The sequence below is a fragment of the Vipera ursinii genome (assembly GCF_947247035.1).
Source record: "Vipera ursinii genome assembly, chromosome: 3".
NCBI classification, from domain to species: domain Eukaryota; kingdom Metazoa; phylum Chordata; class Lepidosauria; order Squamata; family Viperidae; genus Vipera; species Vipera ursinii.
Genome location: NC_139516.1, coordinates 7763187 through 7779456, shown reverse-complemented (window position 1 = coordinate 7779456; position 16270 = coordinate 7763187).

The window sequence follows — 16270 nt, the reverse complement described above, 5'->3', positions numbered from 1 at the left end:
ATTTATCTAAATACATTTATAAACTGCCTCGCAAAGCACTTTTCTTGAATTCGTAGTCAGCATTAGACCCAAGTAGCCTCCTTGAGATTAATGGAACTCGTTAGTTATTCTAACTAATTGTATCTCATACATTTAAATGGTGCATCTCATCATTTAGTCTGAATGCCACGCTAACATAAAATAAAATAAAATAATGGCAGGCATCAACCGATGTTTTCTGTATTTCTGGAGCCTTTCCTCCAAGCTGTTAAAAATTATTTTAAAAACCTCCATTTTGAGGCGAAAAGAAACCAGATCTTTTAATCCTAAATGAGGAAAAATTCTTGGAATAAGGGATGGGGGTGGGTGGGGGGAAAGCTTAATTAAAGCTCCCTATGAAAAAAAAATATAGCCAAGATTTAGCTACTATGGGGCAAACGTGGATCCTTGATTTTTTTTTCCTGAAGGACTGAATCATGTGTGAAGACAACTCCGAAGTCAGTATAAAGATGGCTGATGTAATGAAGGGATTACAGATCATCTTCGACTTACGACCGTTTGTTTAGTGGCCATTCGAAGTTACAAGGACACGGGAAAAAGTGACTTATGACCAGTTTTCCCATTGACGACCACTGCAGCATCCTGATGGTCACATGATCAAAGTTTGGGTGTGTGGCAACTGACCTAGCAACTGACATTACACTGTCCCCAGGTCATGTGACCGCGGTAACTTTCCCAGCTGGCTTCCGACAAGCAAAGTCAATGGGGAGGGAGTCGGATTCACATAACGACCACATGATTCACTTAATAACTGCAGTGATTTGTTTAACAACTGTGCCCAAAAAAAGGTCATAAATTGGGAGACAGCTCAAGACGCAAAGTGGCGCAGTGGTTGGAATGCCGGACTGCAGGCTACTTCTGCTGACTGCCGGCTGCCAGCAGTTTGATCCTCACCGGTTCAATGTTGTCTCAGCCTTCCGTCCTTCTGAGGTCGGTAAAAGGAGGATCCCGATTGCTGGGGGCAAATATGCTGACTCTGCAAAACCGCTTACAGAAGGCTGTGAAGCCCTGGGAAGTGGCATGTAAGTCTAAGTGCTGTTGCTGTTGCGATTATTGTCGTTTTAAATGTATTTTAATCTATTGTTGTAACTTGGGCATCTTGTTTAATTATTTTTTAATTTTTGTATTCTTGTACTTTTATATGTTTGCCCTGTTCACCGCCCTGAGTCCTTCGGGAGAAGGGCGGTATACAAATAAAATTATTATTATTATTATTATTACCTTGCTTAGCAAGGGAAGTGTTGGCTCCGTTGTGGTCATAAGACGAGGACTACCTCTTTTGGAGAATTTCAGACACCATGTTATTGGCCCAATTTCCCTTTTTTGTATGCTAAAGTAGCTCCAAGGAGCTTGTTTAACACCCCCTTCATTCATATGCATGCTGCAATCTCCTTTGCTTTGATGTTTCCCCCTGTTTTGCTGCAACTGCTATTGTAGCCGAAGGCAGGGTCCCTCAGCACCCCTCCACCTTCCTCCCCTCCTCTCCCCACCTCACCCCAATCCTCACCCCGCTTTCCCTCCGCAGCATTTTCTCTCCCCGGACGCTGCTAATAAAAGAGGACTGATGCTAAGGGAAGAGAAACAGCAGTTATCTTCATTCCTCCCTCTGTTCATCCCTCTGCGTGCATTTCTAGACTAATCAAGAGATAATGCACGTCACCTTTCAACTCCGCAGTCGCGTTCGGAGGAGTGGCGCAGAAACATTTCCCGCGTCAGTCGAAGCTGAAACGGTTTTGCTCCTGAAAATATTGGGGTGCTTGGAAGCTACCTCAAGGAAACATTGATAAGGTATCTTGCAGGAGGACTTTGAGCTCTGGTGCTCACGTAAATCACACATATACCCTGGTTAGCCAGAGCAATCAATGCAGAGGTGCTGAATCATACACAAACCAGACACATCACTAGAAGCCCCAAAACACAAAGCTACGTCTGATTTCCTTTGCCCATGTCACGGCTGCAAATTCATGGGAGAGGTCAATGAAACTAATCAAGGAGAGAAGCAACCTAGAACTAAGGAGAAACGTCCTGACAGTGAGAACAATTAACCAGTGGAACAACCTGCCTCCAGAAGCAGTGAATGCTCCAACACTGGAAGTTTTTAAGAAGAGACTGGACAGCCATTTTCCTGAAATGGTATAGGGTTTCCTGCCCGAGCAGGGGGTTGAACTAGATGACCTCCAAAGTCCCTTCCAAATTCATCATCATCATCATCATCATCATCATCATCATCATCATCATCATTATTATTATTATTATTATTATTATTATTATTATTATTATTATTATTATTATTATTATTATTAATCTAGGAATGGTTAGTGGAATAAGAAGAAGGGGGCAAGCAAAGAATGAAATGAAAAGAAGGACCAGGGTGAGACATGATAGCAGTCTTCCAATATTTGAAGAGCTGCCACGAAGAAGATGCAGTCAACTGATTCTCCAACGCAACTGAAGGCAGCACAAGGAGCAGTGGATGGAAACTAATCAAGGACAGAACCAACCTAGAAATACGGGAAAATTTCTTGACAATTAATCATTGGAACGACTTGCCTCCAGAAGTCATGGGTGCTGCATCATTGGAGGTTTTTAAGAAGAGATTGAACAACCATCTGTCTGAAATAGTATAGGGCTGTGGTGGTGAACCTATTGCACGCGTGCCAAAGATGGCACGCAGAGTTCTCTCTGTGGGCATGCGTGCCATTCCCCCAGTCCTAGGCCTTCATCTGGGTTTTATAAAACCTTTTCGCTTTAGGCCTCCGCTGCCATGTGCAAAAAAAAAAAAGATTCACTCAATCAATCAATTTCAACTTCTTGTGGGGAAAAAAAAGATCTCACAAAGTTGGAATTGATTGATTGAACTTTTTAGTCCCACCCAGTCTGCCATTACCACTGCAGCCACGCCCACCCAATTGGCCACGCCCACCCAATGGGCCACACCCACCCAATGGGCCACACCCACCCGGCACTTTTAATTGGTCAGTATTGGAAGAAAGAGGAACTGCCGACCATAGAAGAATGGACTTTAAAGGTTTCCGACCTGGCAGAGATGGCAAAGATTTCGGCTTACTTGAAAGATCATTCGCAAGAACGTTATATTATGGAATGGAGAAAATGGATTGAGTATATCCAGAACAAATATAGGGTTAAGAAGTTTCATGTAGCATTTGAATAAGTCTTCCTTCTTTTTTTCTTTCTTTTTTTCTTTTTTTCTTCTTCTCTATATATATTTAATATTACTAAGGTTTGTACTATCCTATACAAGCTAGAGAGTGATGGATTTTAGAGTCTATGGTTGTTAGTATATGGTTGTTTATGATTGTTTTTTTTCTACACCTTGTATTTAGCTCTGGGAAGTCGGGGGGGAGGGGGGGAGGGAGAGGGGGGGAGGGAGAGGGGAGGGGGAGGGGGGACTGTTAAAGATAAACTGTTTGTTAAAACTTTTCAATAAAAAAAAAACCTTTTCGCTTTAGGCCTCCGCTGCCATGTGCAAAAAAAAAAAAGATTCAATCAATCAATCAATTTCAACTTCTTGTGGGGAAAAAAAAGATCTCACAAAGTTGGAATTGATTGATTGAACTTTTTAGTCCCACCCAGTCTGCCATTACCACTGCAGCCACGCCCACCCAATTGGCCACGCCCACCCAATGGGCCACACCCACCCAATGGGCCACACCCACCCAATGGGCCACACCCACCTGGCACCCAATGATACATAAGTGGGTTTTGCACTGCAGTTTGGGCAGTCGGTCTCTAAAAGGTTCGCCATCACTGGTATAGAGTCTCCTGCTTGAGCAGGGGGTTAGACTAAAAGACCTCCAAGGTCCCTTCTAACTCTACTGTTATTCTGTTAATTCAAAACACACTGGCTTGGTAACATCAAATCTGATATAAAGATGAACATCCAACAACTGTGCTTTTAACGGGATAGCATGTCTATAAAAATCACCAAGAGTTGGACACAACTGAATGGTTAAAATAATAACAATCTTGGTGGGTTAGGGTTTTTTTCCCCTGAGAAGTAGAAATAATAATCAGGTGATTCTCCACTTACAACCATTCATTTAGTGACCATTCAAAGTTACAACAACACTGAAAAAAGTGAATTACAACCGGTCCTCCCACTTAAGACCATCATAGTATAGAATAGAATAGAATAGAATAAGAAATGGAACAGAATAGAATAGAATAGAATAGAATAGAATAGAATAGAATAGAATAGAATAGAATAGAATAGAATAGAATAGAATAGAATAGAATTAAACTGACTAGCCCAAGGAATTTATTTATTTATTTATTTATTTGTTTTTATAAACCGCCCTTCTCCCGAGGGACTCGGGGCGGTGTACAGAATAAGGTAGGCATACAGAATGAACAATAGTGAAAACAAACAATAGTAAAATACAAACTGGGACCCCAATTAGAGCTATCAGGCCAGGCCGGACTGCTGGAACAGGTAAGTTTTTAATTCGCGCCGGAAGGTGCAGAGGTCGGGGGCCATCCGGATTTCGGTTGGTAAGCTGTTCCAGAGGGCTGGCGCACCCACTGAGAATGCCCTCCCCCTGGGGGCCACCAGCCGACATTCCTTGAGCGGTGGCACCTTGAGGAGGCCCTCTCTGTGGGAGCGCACAGGACGGTGGGGTGCTGACATTGGCAGAAGGTGCTCCCGTAGGTAGTCCGGACCCATGCCATGTAGGGCTTTGTATGTCATTGTTAGCACCTTGAACTTCACATGGAAGGCAACTGGAAGCCAGTGCAGCGCACGGAGGAGAGGTGTGATATGGGAGTATCGGGAGGCTCCCAAGAGTGTCCGTGCCGCTGCACTTTGCACCAGTTGAAGCTTCCGAGTGGATCTCAAGGGCAGCCCCAAGTAGAGAGCGTTACAGTAGTCTAGGCGAGAGGTCACAAGAGCATGGGTGACTGTACGTAAGGCATCCAGGTCCAGATAAGGCCGTAATTGGCGAACTAGTCGAACCCGGGAGAAGGCCCCCTTGGTCACAGCTCCTATGTGATCTTCCAGGGAGAGCTGCGAGTCAAGGAGGACACCCAGGTTGCGGGCCCTATCAACAGGGGGTAGTAATTTGTCCCCGATGTTAAGGGATGGGATGTTCTGAGTATCCTGGCTTGCCGGTACGTACAGCCATTCAGTCTTGTCCGGGTTCAGTTGAAGCCTGTTCCTCCCCATCCATTCCCGGACCGCTTTCAGGCAGCGGGACATCACGTCGAGGGCATCACTGATGTTGTTTGGAGTTGAGATGAAAAGCTGGGTGTCATCAGCATACTGATGGTACCCTACTCCAAAGCTGCGAATGATCTCGCCCAGCGGTTTCATGTAGATGTTGAACAGGAGAGGCGAGAGGACCGACCCCTGAGGGACTCCGCAAGCGAGAGGCCTCGGGGTCGACCTCTGTCCCCCTGCCAGCACCGACTGCGAGCGACCCTGGAGAAAGGAGGAGAACCAACGCAGAACCGTGCCTCCCACTCCCAGTCCCCTGAGGCATCGCAGCAAGATACCATGGTCGATGGTATCGAAAGCCGCCGAGAGGTCTAATAAGACTAGGACAGAGGAATGGCCCCTGTCCCGGGCTCTCCAGAGATCATTTATCAGAGCGACCAATGCCGTCTCCGTGCTGTAGCCCGGCCTGAAGCCCGATTGGTACGGGTCTAGATAAACCGCTTCATCCAGGATCTGAGGGAGTTGGTGCGCCACCACGCTCTCAACAACCTTCGCAAGGAAGCGAAGATTGGAGACTGGACGAAAGTTATTCAATGAGGATGGGTCCAAGGTGGGCTTCTTGAGGAGAGGTCTCACCACCGCCTCCTTCAAGGCGGTGGGGAAGTGACCCTCACTCAGAGAAGCGGAGATGACCGCCAGGAACCAGCCTCGTGTCCCCTCTCGAGCTGCATATGCCAGCCAGGAAGGGCACGGGTCCAGTAAGCATGTGGAGGAGCTCAACCTCCTCATAATCCTGTCCACTTCCTTAGGAGTCACAGGATCAAATTCCTCCCAGATGACGTCGACAAGACTGTCCATGCCTTGTTCTTCCAACTCAGCCCAGTTGGAGTCCAGGCCGGTTCGGATCCGAGCAATTTTATCCAGCAGATATTGACCGAATTCCTCGGCTCGACCCTGCAAGGGTTCCTCCCTCACCTCTTGGTTCAGTAGGGAGCGAGTCACCCTGAACAAGGCAGCCGGGCGATTATCTGCAGACGCGATGAGGGTGGAAAAGTAGTTGGATTTTGCCACCCTTATCGCAGCGAGATAAGACCTGGTGAGGATTCTTAATCGCAATCGGTCGGATTCGGATCGACTGGATCTCCAACGGCTCTCTAGGCCCCGTCTCCGACGCTTCATTTCCCGGAGCTCCGCGGTGAACCATGGGGCTCGCTGGGATCTGCGCCGGGTCAGAGGCCGCAAGGGTACAACTCGGTCCAGAGCCTCCGTGGCTGCCTTCTCCCAGGCTTCCACTAAGGCATCCGCCGAGCTGTGAGCAGGGAGTGCATGTGCGTCCCCAAGCGCTGCCTGGAACCTATCAGGGTCCATTAGGCGCCTAGGGCGGTACCATCTGGTTGGCACCGCGCACCCACGGCGGGGGGTGGCAAAGGGGAAGTCTAGCCGCACGAGGTGATGATCGGTCCATGACAGGGGCATAACAGTCGTGGCACCCCCACCGATATCATCGCGCCACCGTCCAGACAAGAACACCAAGTCTGGGGTGTGAGAATACCTAAGTAATTCTAAAAGACCAGGTTATCAAAGGTTCAGCCATGTAGACTGAGTTTGCAGGAGGCTAAGCTAAAACAGGATAGCTTTTCTATTTTCTTTATATATATTTTGTTGTTGTTGTTGTTAGTTGCGAAGTCATGTCCGACCCATCGCAACACCATGGACAATGTTCCTCCAGGCCTTCCTGTCCTCTACCATCTTCTGGAGTCCATTTAAGTTCACGCCTACTGCTTCAGTGACTCCATCCAGCCACCTCATTCTCTGTTGTCCCCATTCTCTGGGTTCCAATATTTAACTTACTAATACATATTAAGTTCCTTTCTCTCTACCTCATTTTTCTAGCCATTGATAAAAAGCTTTTCTATTTTCAGCATGAGAAAGGCAGGGCTAGATGAATCAAAAGTTGGAATTAAGATTGCTGGAAGAAACATCGACAACCTAAGATATGCAGATGATACCACTCTAATGGCAGAAAGTGAAGAGGAACTAAAGAGCCTCTTGTTGCGAGTGAAGAAGGAGAATGCAAAACTTGGGTTGAAACTAAACATTAAGAAAACCAAGATCATGGCATCCGGCCCTCTCAATTCCTGGCAAATAGATGGGGAAGAAATGGAGGTAGTGACAGATTTTATTTTCCTGGGCTCCAAGATCACTGCAGATGGGGACTGTAGCCAAGAAATTAAAAGACGCTTGCTCCTTGGGAGGAAAGCCATGGCAAATCTAGACAGCACACTAAAAAGCAGAGACATCACCCTGTCAACAAAAGTGCGTATAGTCAAGGCTATGGTCTTCCCAGTTGCAATGTATGGCAGTGAAAGCTGGACCATAAGAAAGGCTGAGCGCCAAAGAATTGAAGCCTTTGAACTATGGTGCTGGAGAAGACTCCTGCGAGTTCCTTGGACTGCAAGGCGATCAAACCGGTCAGTCCTAGAGGAGATCAACCCTGACTGCTCTTTAGAAGGCCAGATCCTGAAGCTAAAACTCAGATACTTTGGCCACCTAATGAGAAGGAAGGACTCACTGGAGAAGAGCCTCATGCTGGGAAAGGTTGAGGGCAAGAGAAGAAGGGGACGACAGAGAATGAGGTGGCCGGATGGAGTCACTGAAGCAGTAGGTGTGAGCTTAAATGGACTCCAGAAGATGGTAGAGGACAGGAAGGCCTGGAGGAACATTGTCCATAGGGTCGCGATGGGTCGGACACGACTTCGCAACTAACAACAACAACAACAATTTTCAGCATGGTGTGTAATCCATCCTTTGTCTAAGTCATCCAACCTTGACAACTTCAAGACTTGTGGACTTCAACTCCCAGAATTCCCAGCCCGCAACGCATGTATAGTTCTGAAGTGAAACAGTTGGAACAGATCAGTGGAAGACATTTTAATCCCCCCCCCCTGCCAATGCTGCATTCAGATTGGGCAAGGATACTAATTCCAGTTTGGATTCGGTCTTCATTTTCCTAGTTGCATGCTCAGTTTTGCTGTTGCATGCAAAGCTTATGAATTCAACCAAAAAAATTCCATTAAAAAACATGCATGACTTCCTATGTGGATTTTACCAACATTTAATTTTTGTTTTTGTTTTTCTAAAAAGCTTTAAAGTCAATACCTGACTTGCCTGAATGAATGAATGAATGAATGAATGAATAAATGAATGAATGAATGAATGAATGAATGAATGAATGAATGAATCAATCAATCAATCAATCAATCAATCAATCAGAGGCTAGATAACAGAATAACAGAGTTGGAAGGGCCCTTGGAGGTCTTCTAGTCCAGTCCCCTGCTCAAGCAGGAAAACTTAAAAAAAAATCAAACAAATGGTTATCCAATCTCTTCTTAAAAATCTTGAGTGTTGGAATAGCCACAACTTCTGGAGGCAAGTTGTTCTACTAGTTAATTGTTCTGATGGTCAGGTAATTTCTCCTTAGTTCTAGGTTGCTTCTCTCCTTGATTAGTTTCCATCCGTTGCTTCTTATCCTGCCTTCAGGTCCTTTGGAGAACAGCTTGACTCCCTCTTCTTTGGGGCAGCCCCTGAGATATTGGAACACTGTTATCATGCCCCCCCTCGTCCTTCTCTTCATTAAACTAGACATACCCAATTCCAGCAACCGTTCCTTATATGTTCTAGCCTCCAGTCCCCTGATCACCTTTGTTGCTCTTCTCTGTGCTCTTTCTCGAGTCTCAACATCTTTTTTGCACCATGGCGACTAAAACTTTTAATAAACTGAATGAGTCCATCTATGATAACTGATTCAGAAATGTCACCGATGCTCTGCTCCAATATTCCTGTATCTCATAATCTGGGCTTATTGATGTCATGAAATTTCTCCTTAGTTCCAGATTGGTTCATCCTTGATAAGTCTCCATCCATTGCTTCTTGTCCTGCTTTCTGTTGCTTTGGAGAATAGCTTGACCTTCTCTCCTTTGTGGCAGTCCCTGAGAGATTGGAACACTGTTATCCTGTCACCCCTAGTTCTTCTTTTAATTAAACTAGACATACTCATTTCCTGCTATTGTTCTTCATATGTTTTAGCCTCTCTTTCCCTAATAATCTTTGCAGTTCTTCTCTGCACTCTTTCTAGAGTCTCAATATCTATTTTATATCGTGGTGACCAAAGCTGGATGCAATATTCCAAGTGTGCCCTTACCAAGGCATATTATAAAGTGGTATTAACATTTCACATGTATGTGTGTGTGTCTATATGAAAAAAAGGCAAAAAAATAAAATAAACGGCACCTTAACTTTTGGGGGGACGCGGTGGCTAAGTGGGTTAGGACGCTGAGCTTGTCGATCAGAAGGTCGGCAGTTTGGTGGGTTGAATCCCGAGTGCCGTTTAGCAGAGTGAGCGCCTGTTACTCGTCCCAGCTTCTGCCAACCTAGCAGTTCAAAAGCACGTAAAAATGCAAGTAGAAAAATAGGGACCACTCCGGTGGGAAGGTAACAGCTTTCCGTGCTCCTTTGGCGTCTAGTCATGCCGGCCACATGACCACGGAGACGTCCTCAGACAAGTGCTGGCTCTTCGGCTTTGAAACGGAGATGAGCACCGGCCCCTAGAGTCGGAAACAACTAGCACGCATGTGCGGGGGAACCTTTACCTTTACTTTCTAACTTTTTGACCTCTTTTTTTCTCTCTGCCTCAGTACACTTAATGGCATCCATCAGAACTAAATCAAGGCTGGAGCCAGACAATGATTTTGAATGAATGCTTGCTTGTAAGAAATACGTTACGTCATCAAGGCTGTTAAAATGTCTCTTCTGTAGTGGCCATTTTAGATGTGTTGTCTGTATATCAGATGCCTGCTATTGCCTTTCATGGGACTCCATTTAAAATTTTCCTAGACTTTCCTGGTTTTCTTAAGTCAACTCCAAAGTAATGGGAACCTATGCATGGATTATGTTCTGAATGGGTGTGAAAGACACAAAATCTGTGTTTAAACACAGAAGCATCCGAAATCATACACAGACATCCACACTATGAATAAACAGTGACCCTTAACATCTCTTCCCTAAACAGTTGATTCACCAGAATTGGAAATCACGGTGGGGTTTATTCATACGTTGTGTTTTATTTGATAAATGTCGAAGTATGTAAATACAGATTCCTCTTTTTTTTTTTAACAGTCGCTGAAACAAATGGAAAAAAAGCACATTTATTAGCATAGAGATGAGTTTAATCAAATCAGTGGCGAGTACAAATTAGCCACAGGAAATGTAATGAGCTGGGAATTAATTAGCGGCATAATGATAATAACTTCGCCTGCTGATTACTTAGTGGCCAAGGCAATTCCCCAAGGCTTTTCTTGTGTTCCTTCAACAGCTGATCTTTTCTGTGGCAAGGGCTCTGAAGTGGTGGAAGGGAACGGTTGACGGCCTCCGTGAATAAACGGGGGTGGGGGGTGGGAACAGAGGAAGAGACAGCAGACAGAAAGGCAGGAAGTAAAATGAGGCTTTCGCCTTTTAATTGGCAAATCTGGCAACTTTTGCTGATTGAGACGATGAGGTTTCCTCCTCCTCCTCTCCGCAAACCCCGCTCCCTTCTAGCCCTGTTGATGTTACCTAGTTGGGTAATGAAATGTCTGCAAGAAAACAACCAAGCTCAGAGAGCAACAAGGACCCCACAGTTCTCCTCCTCCTCCTCCTCCTCCTCCTCCTCCTCCTCCTCCTCCTCCTCCTCCTCCTCCTCCTCCTCCCACAAACCCTATTCCTTTCTAGCACTGATGATGTTACCTAGTTGGGTAACAAAATGTCTGCAAGTAAACAACCAAGCTCAGAAAGCACCAAGGGCCCCACAGTCCTTCTCCTCCTCCTCCTCCTCCTCCTCCTCCTCCTCCTCCTCCTCCTCCTCCTCCTCCTCCTCCTCTAGGCCGGAGGAGAATTCAAGCTCTGTATTAAGGCTTGAAGAAACAGAGTCAGCTTCACCCTTCCACACAAGTTCCTGAGAATCCTTCAGATGAAATACAGGCAGTCCTTGACTTACAAGTTCTTTTAGTGATGGTTCAAATTTACAACGGCATTGAAAAAAGTGACTTACGACCATTTTTCACAGTTACGACCTTTCCAGCATCCCCATGATCATGGGATCAAAACTGAGTTGCTGGGCAACTGCCTCCCACTTATGACCGTTGCTGTGTCCCAAGGTCACGGGATCACCCTTTGCGACCGTCTGACATGCAAAGTCAATGGGGAAGCCAGATTCCTTTATTACAACACAACAGCAACTCACCGGTTACTAACTGAATAACTCAGTGGCGTAGCGTGGGTTGTCAGCACCCGGGGCAAGGCAAGTGACGTCACGGCACCGCCGAAAAGACGCGCCCCGCAGCGGCGTAGACTTTCCAAGAAGAGTCACGTGCATGCGGGATGCTTCCGGGTCCCTCTCGAGGGCGGCTGGGCGGGGCTCCGACCTGCAAGAGCCGCTGCATTCAAGCTTGCACGTGAGCCCCGCTAAATAAAGCCACGCATGCGCACGAAGCTAGGCCGGCCGGCCGGCAGGTCCGTCTTCGCTCGGCCAAGCCTGCCGGGGCGCTTGCGGTTGGCCTGAGCCTGGGCGGAGAGTTGGGCGCTTCTATTTATTTTATTCAGTTTATGTGGCCGCCCATCTCACCTGCCGGACTCATTTCGCTTAGCAAGAAAGAGCAGCTCGAGAGCGGAGCCAAGCCGACTCTGTGCAGCCCTTGGGGCTCCCTGAGCAGCTCAGTGCGAGCGCGCCCCCCCCAGATGTTGCGCCCGGTGCGGCCGGCCCCCCTGCACCCCCCACGCTACGCCTCTGGAATAACTGCAGTGATCCCCTTAACAACTGTGGGGGAAGCAAAGGTGGCAAAATGGAGCAAAATTCACTTGACAACTGTCTCACTTGGCGACAGAAATTCTGGGTTTCAGTTGTGGTCATAAGTCAAGGACCACCTGTATTCCACCTGTTGCGTCAGGTTGCATCTTTTTCAGTCTGAGCACAAGGGTTGCTTGATTGCCGATTTCATTTGCCGGTCTCATGGTTGAGCGTCCCTTGACAGCTTCTCCCTCACAGGCACAGTTGTGTCATTTGCAGTTAACTGTCTCAACAGCAGCCGTAGTGCGAGTAACAAGCTGAGGTCCACCTTCAGCCACCGGCCTGTTCTTAGCATCGGCTGGGACCCACACATCCTCATGCTGGCTCAATTAGTCTGTTTTATTCCAGCGCTACGGGAACTCCATGTTCTTCTCATCCAGCGGACTCAGCCAGGAGGGTTGATTTCAAAACAAAGCAGATTAGAGCATTTAGGTTATTCAGCCATGTGGCCGGCAGGAGGGTGTCTCACTGCCTCTGGAACATCCCTTTGGCAAAGCTGGACTTTGTGGGAAGGAGAGAGGAAAAATTGGCCTCTGCTGGGGTGAGAGGAAATAGGAGAGGTGCAAATTAACTGTTTTGACACCAGCAGTGATCCAGGATTCAGGGAAGCCGTGAGCTGGCTTTGAATCTATTCCTGGCGAGTTAGCCTCAAAAGGGCAGTCAGAAGCACAAGCACGCCATTGCAAAACCTGCACTGGATCCAGTCTGAGGCCCAGCTAATCCGCTGTCATATATCACTGAGCGTTTGATGGGATTCATTTGGAAACTTCATAAGCCTTGATTGGAGAGATGACTCCAGCGGTTCTAGGTTGCTTCTCCCCTTGATTAGTTTTCATCCATGGCTTCTTTGTAATGCCTTGGAATACTGCATCCAGTTTTGGTCACCCCAATGTAAAAAAGATGTTGAGACTCTAGAACAGGGGTAGGCAACCTTGGCTCTTTTATGACGCGTGGACTTCAAGAATTCCTGAACCAGCCACGCTGAGCAGAAAGGGAGAGGTTTCCAAGCTGAGCCATGCTGGCTCAGGAATTCTGGGAGTTGAAGTCCACGAGTCATAAAAGAGTCAAGGTTGCCTACCCCTGCTCTAGAAAGAGTGCAGAGAAGAGCAACAAAGATGATTAGAGGCCTGGAGGCTAAAACACATGAAGAATGGTTGCAGGAACTGGGCATGAATGACATAATAGCATTGTTCCAATATCTCAGAAGTTGCCCCAAAGAAGAGGGAGTCAAGCTATTCTCCAAAGCACCTGAAGGCAGGACAAGAAGCAACGGATGGAATCTAATCAAGGAGAGAAGCAACCTAGAACTAAGGAGAAAATTTCCTGACAGTTAGAACAATTAACCAGTGGAACTACTTGCCTCCAGAAGTTGTGAATAATCCACCACTGGAAGTTTTTAAGAAGAATCTGGAAAACCATCTGAAATGGTATAAGGGTTTCCTGCTTGAGCAGAGGGTTGGACTAGAAGACCTCCAAGGTCCCTTCCAACTCTGTTATTCTATATTCTATATTCTCAACCTGCCTTTTGGTGCCAAACGCAGCCTGAACATCTGGCTGACTGTGCGAATTCGTTAAACAGCTAACAAAAAAACCCAAAACAACTCAAAGGGCAGACTCAATGGACTATTAGATCTTTTTCTACCATCAGTTTTCTGTGTTTCTAAAAAGTGATCACATGACCACTTTGATCACATGATCCTGTCCATCCCTTTGACTTCTTTGAGGCCCTCCCCCCCACTTTGTTGACATCCTACCCCAGAAGGATCTCTATTTAACCAACCTGCATTTTTCCTTGTTCAGCTTCCTGCTCAAGCTTTTCCATTTCACACCTCATCTAAAACACACCCCATTTTATTCTAATAGGGGTTACTTATATTATTAGAGGGACACGGTGGCTCAGTGGGTTAGGACGCTGAGCTTGTCGATCAGAAGGTCGGCAGTTTGGCGGGTCGAATCCCGAGTGCCACGTAACAGAGTGAGCGCTTGTTATTCATCCCAGCTTCTGCCAACCTAGCACTTCGAAAGCACGTAAAAATGCAAGTAGAAAAATAAGGACCACTACGGCGGGAAGGTAACAGCGTTCCGTGCACCTTTGGCGTCTAGTCATGCTGGCCACATGACCACGGAGACGTCCTCAGACAAGCGCTGGCTCTTCGGCTTTGAAACGGAGATGAGCACCGGCCCCTCGAGTTGGAAACGAGTAGCACGCATGTGCAGGGGAACCTTTACCTTTACCTTATATTATTAGACCTGGGAGCATGATTAAGTGCCCTGGTGGTAACTGTGAAGTGAGCAATGGGGGTGGCTGGGGAGAAACGGCTTTGTGAGTCTCACAGTATAAATTATTTGGCTGAAATCTGTTCCTAATCCTTCTCCTCCTCACTTGACAAGGTAATGCTTGACGCGGCAATACACCAAGAGGAAACAGGTGTCGTATCTGATATGTTTTTCAGCACCCTGGGCCAAACTAGATAGGTATAATCTGTTTGTCTATTTGTTTGCTGCTTTGTGTCTGCAAGTACCTCGAAGCCCTTGGCGAAACAGGAAGAGACTACACAATTGTAGTCATCTGAAGCTGTTCAAGCACGGACACCCACAATGAACAACGTGGCGATGAACACAAATGGGGAAACAAACTTGCATGGCTCATGTAACGTCGGAAAGAAAGAAGACTTACAGCTCAGAGATCCGGCAGATTAAATGTCAGATGTCAGCCACCAAGAGAGCCACCTTTGATACAGGAAGTCCTCAAATTACAATCATTTGTTTGGTGACTGTTCAAAGTCACAACAGCACTGAAAAAAGTGACCTTTAGGGCCACTTTTCACACTTAACAGCCGTTGCAGCATCCCTGTGGTCCCATGTTCAAAATTTGGACACTAGGCAACTGGCATGTATTCTGTTGCTAAGCGAGACAGCTGTTCAGTGAAGGTTGTCCCCATTTTATGAACTTTCTTGCCACAGTTGTTAAGTGAATCACTGCAGTTATTAAGCTAGTGACATGGCTGTTAAGTGAACTGGACTTCCCCATTGACTTTGCTTGTCAGAAAGTCGCAAAAGGGGATCATGTGACCCCGGGACACTGCAACCATCATCAACATGAGCCAGTTGTCATGTGCCCGAATTTTGATCTTGTGACCATTAGGATGCCGCAATGGTCATAAGTGAGCAAATTGGTTTTAAGTAGAATAGAATAAGGCTGGAAGGGACCTTGGAGGTCTTCTAGTCCAGCCCACTGCTCAAGCAGGAGGACCTATACCATCTCAGACAGTGACTGTTCAGTCTCTTCTTAAAAATCTCCAGTGGTGGAGTGTCCACGATTTCTGGAGGCAAAGCTGTCAGGAAGTTTCTCCTTAATTCCAGGTTGCTTCTCTCTTTGATCAGTTTCCAACCATTGTGTTGTGATTCAGGGTCAGCCTGTGGGTTCGGCAGTTGGGTCGGACGACTCAGAGGAGGAGGGGGGTGTTGAAGAGCTTGCTGAGGGGATTGGAGAGCTTGCTGATGAGAGCCCTCAGCCAGGCCCCTCCCACCTGGTCACGACGGAGACCCAGCTGTGTGAGCCTGACAGCGTGGATGAAGATGACCCACAGCTGGCCCTGTTCAAGGACGCCTGATGCAGGAGGCAGTCAATCAGGAGTAAACAGAGGAAGGCAATGGGGCACCTCGGAAGGAGGCAGAGAGAAGCCACGCCCTAAACTGTATATAAGAGGAATGTGTGGGAGGGCTGGTTTGCTGAAGGCAACCGCTTGAATATCTCCTGTTTCTTGGTTCGTGTCTTGTTTGTTTTTGTATCAATAAATTTGGCAGGCTTAATTCCAGCCTCTTGCCTTCTTGTAAAAGGGGTTGTCCCTGCCTTTTCTGCAGGGCCGGTAGCAGGCTGGTACAGAACACATTGTTTCTTGTCCTTCTCTCTGATGCTTTGGTGAATAACATCGCCCCCTTTTCTTTGTGGCAGCCCCTCAGATACTGGTATACTGTTATCATGTTTTCCTATTTCTTCTTTTCTTTAGATTAGCCAAACCCAAGTCCTGCAGCCATTCTTCCTATGTTTTAGTCCCCAGGTCTTTAACCCTAACCCTGCCCTAGCTTGATTTTTAGGTCTTTGCCTCGCCCCAAAACTAGGGCTTACGTTTGTGATAGGGCGTATATTAGCTCAGGGCTTTTCAGCCTTTTCACCC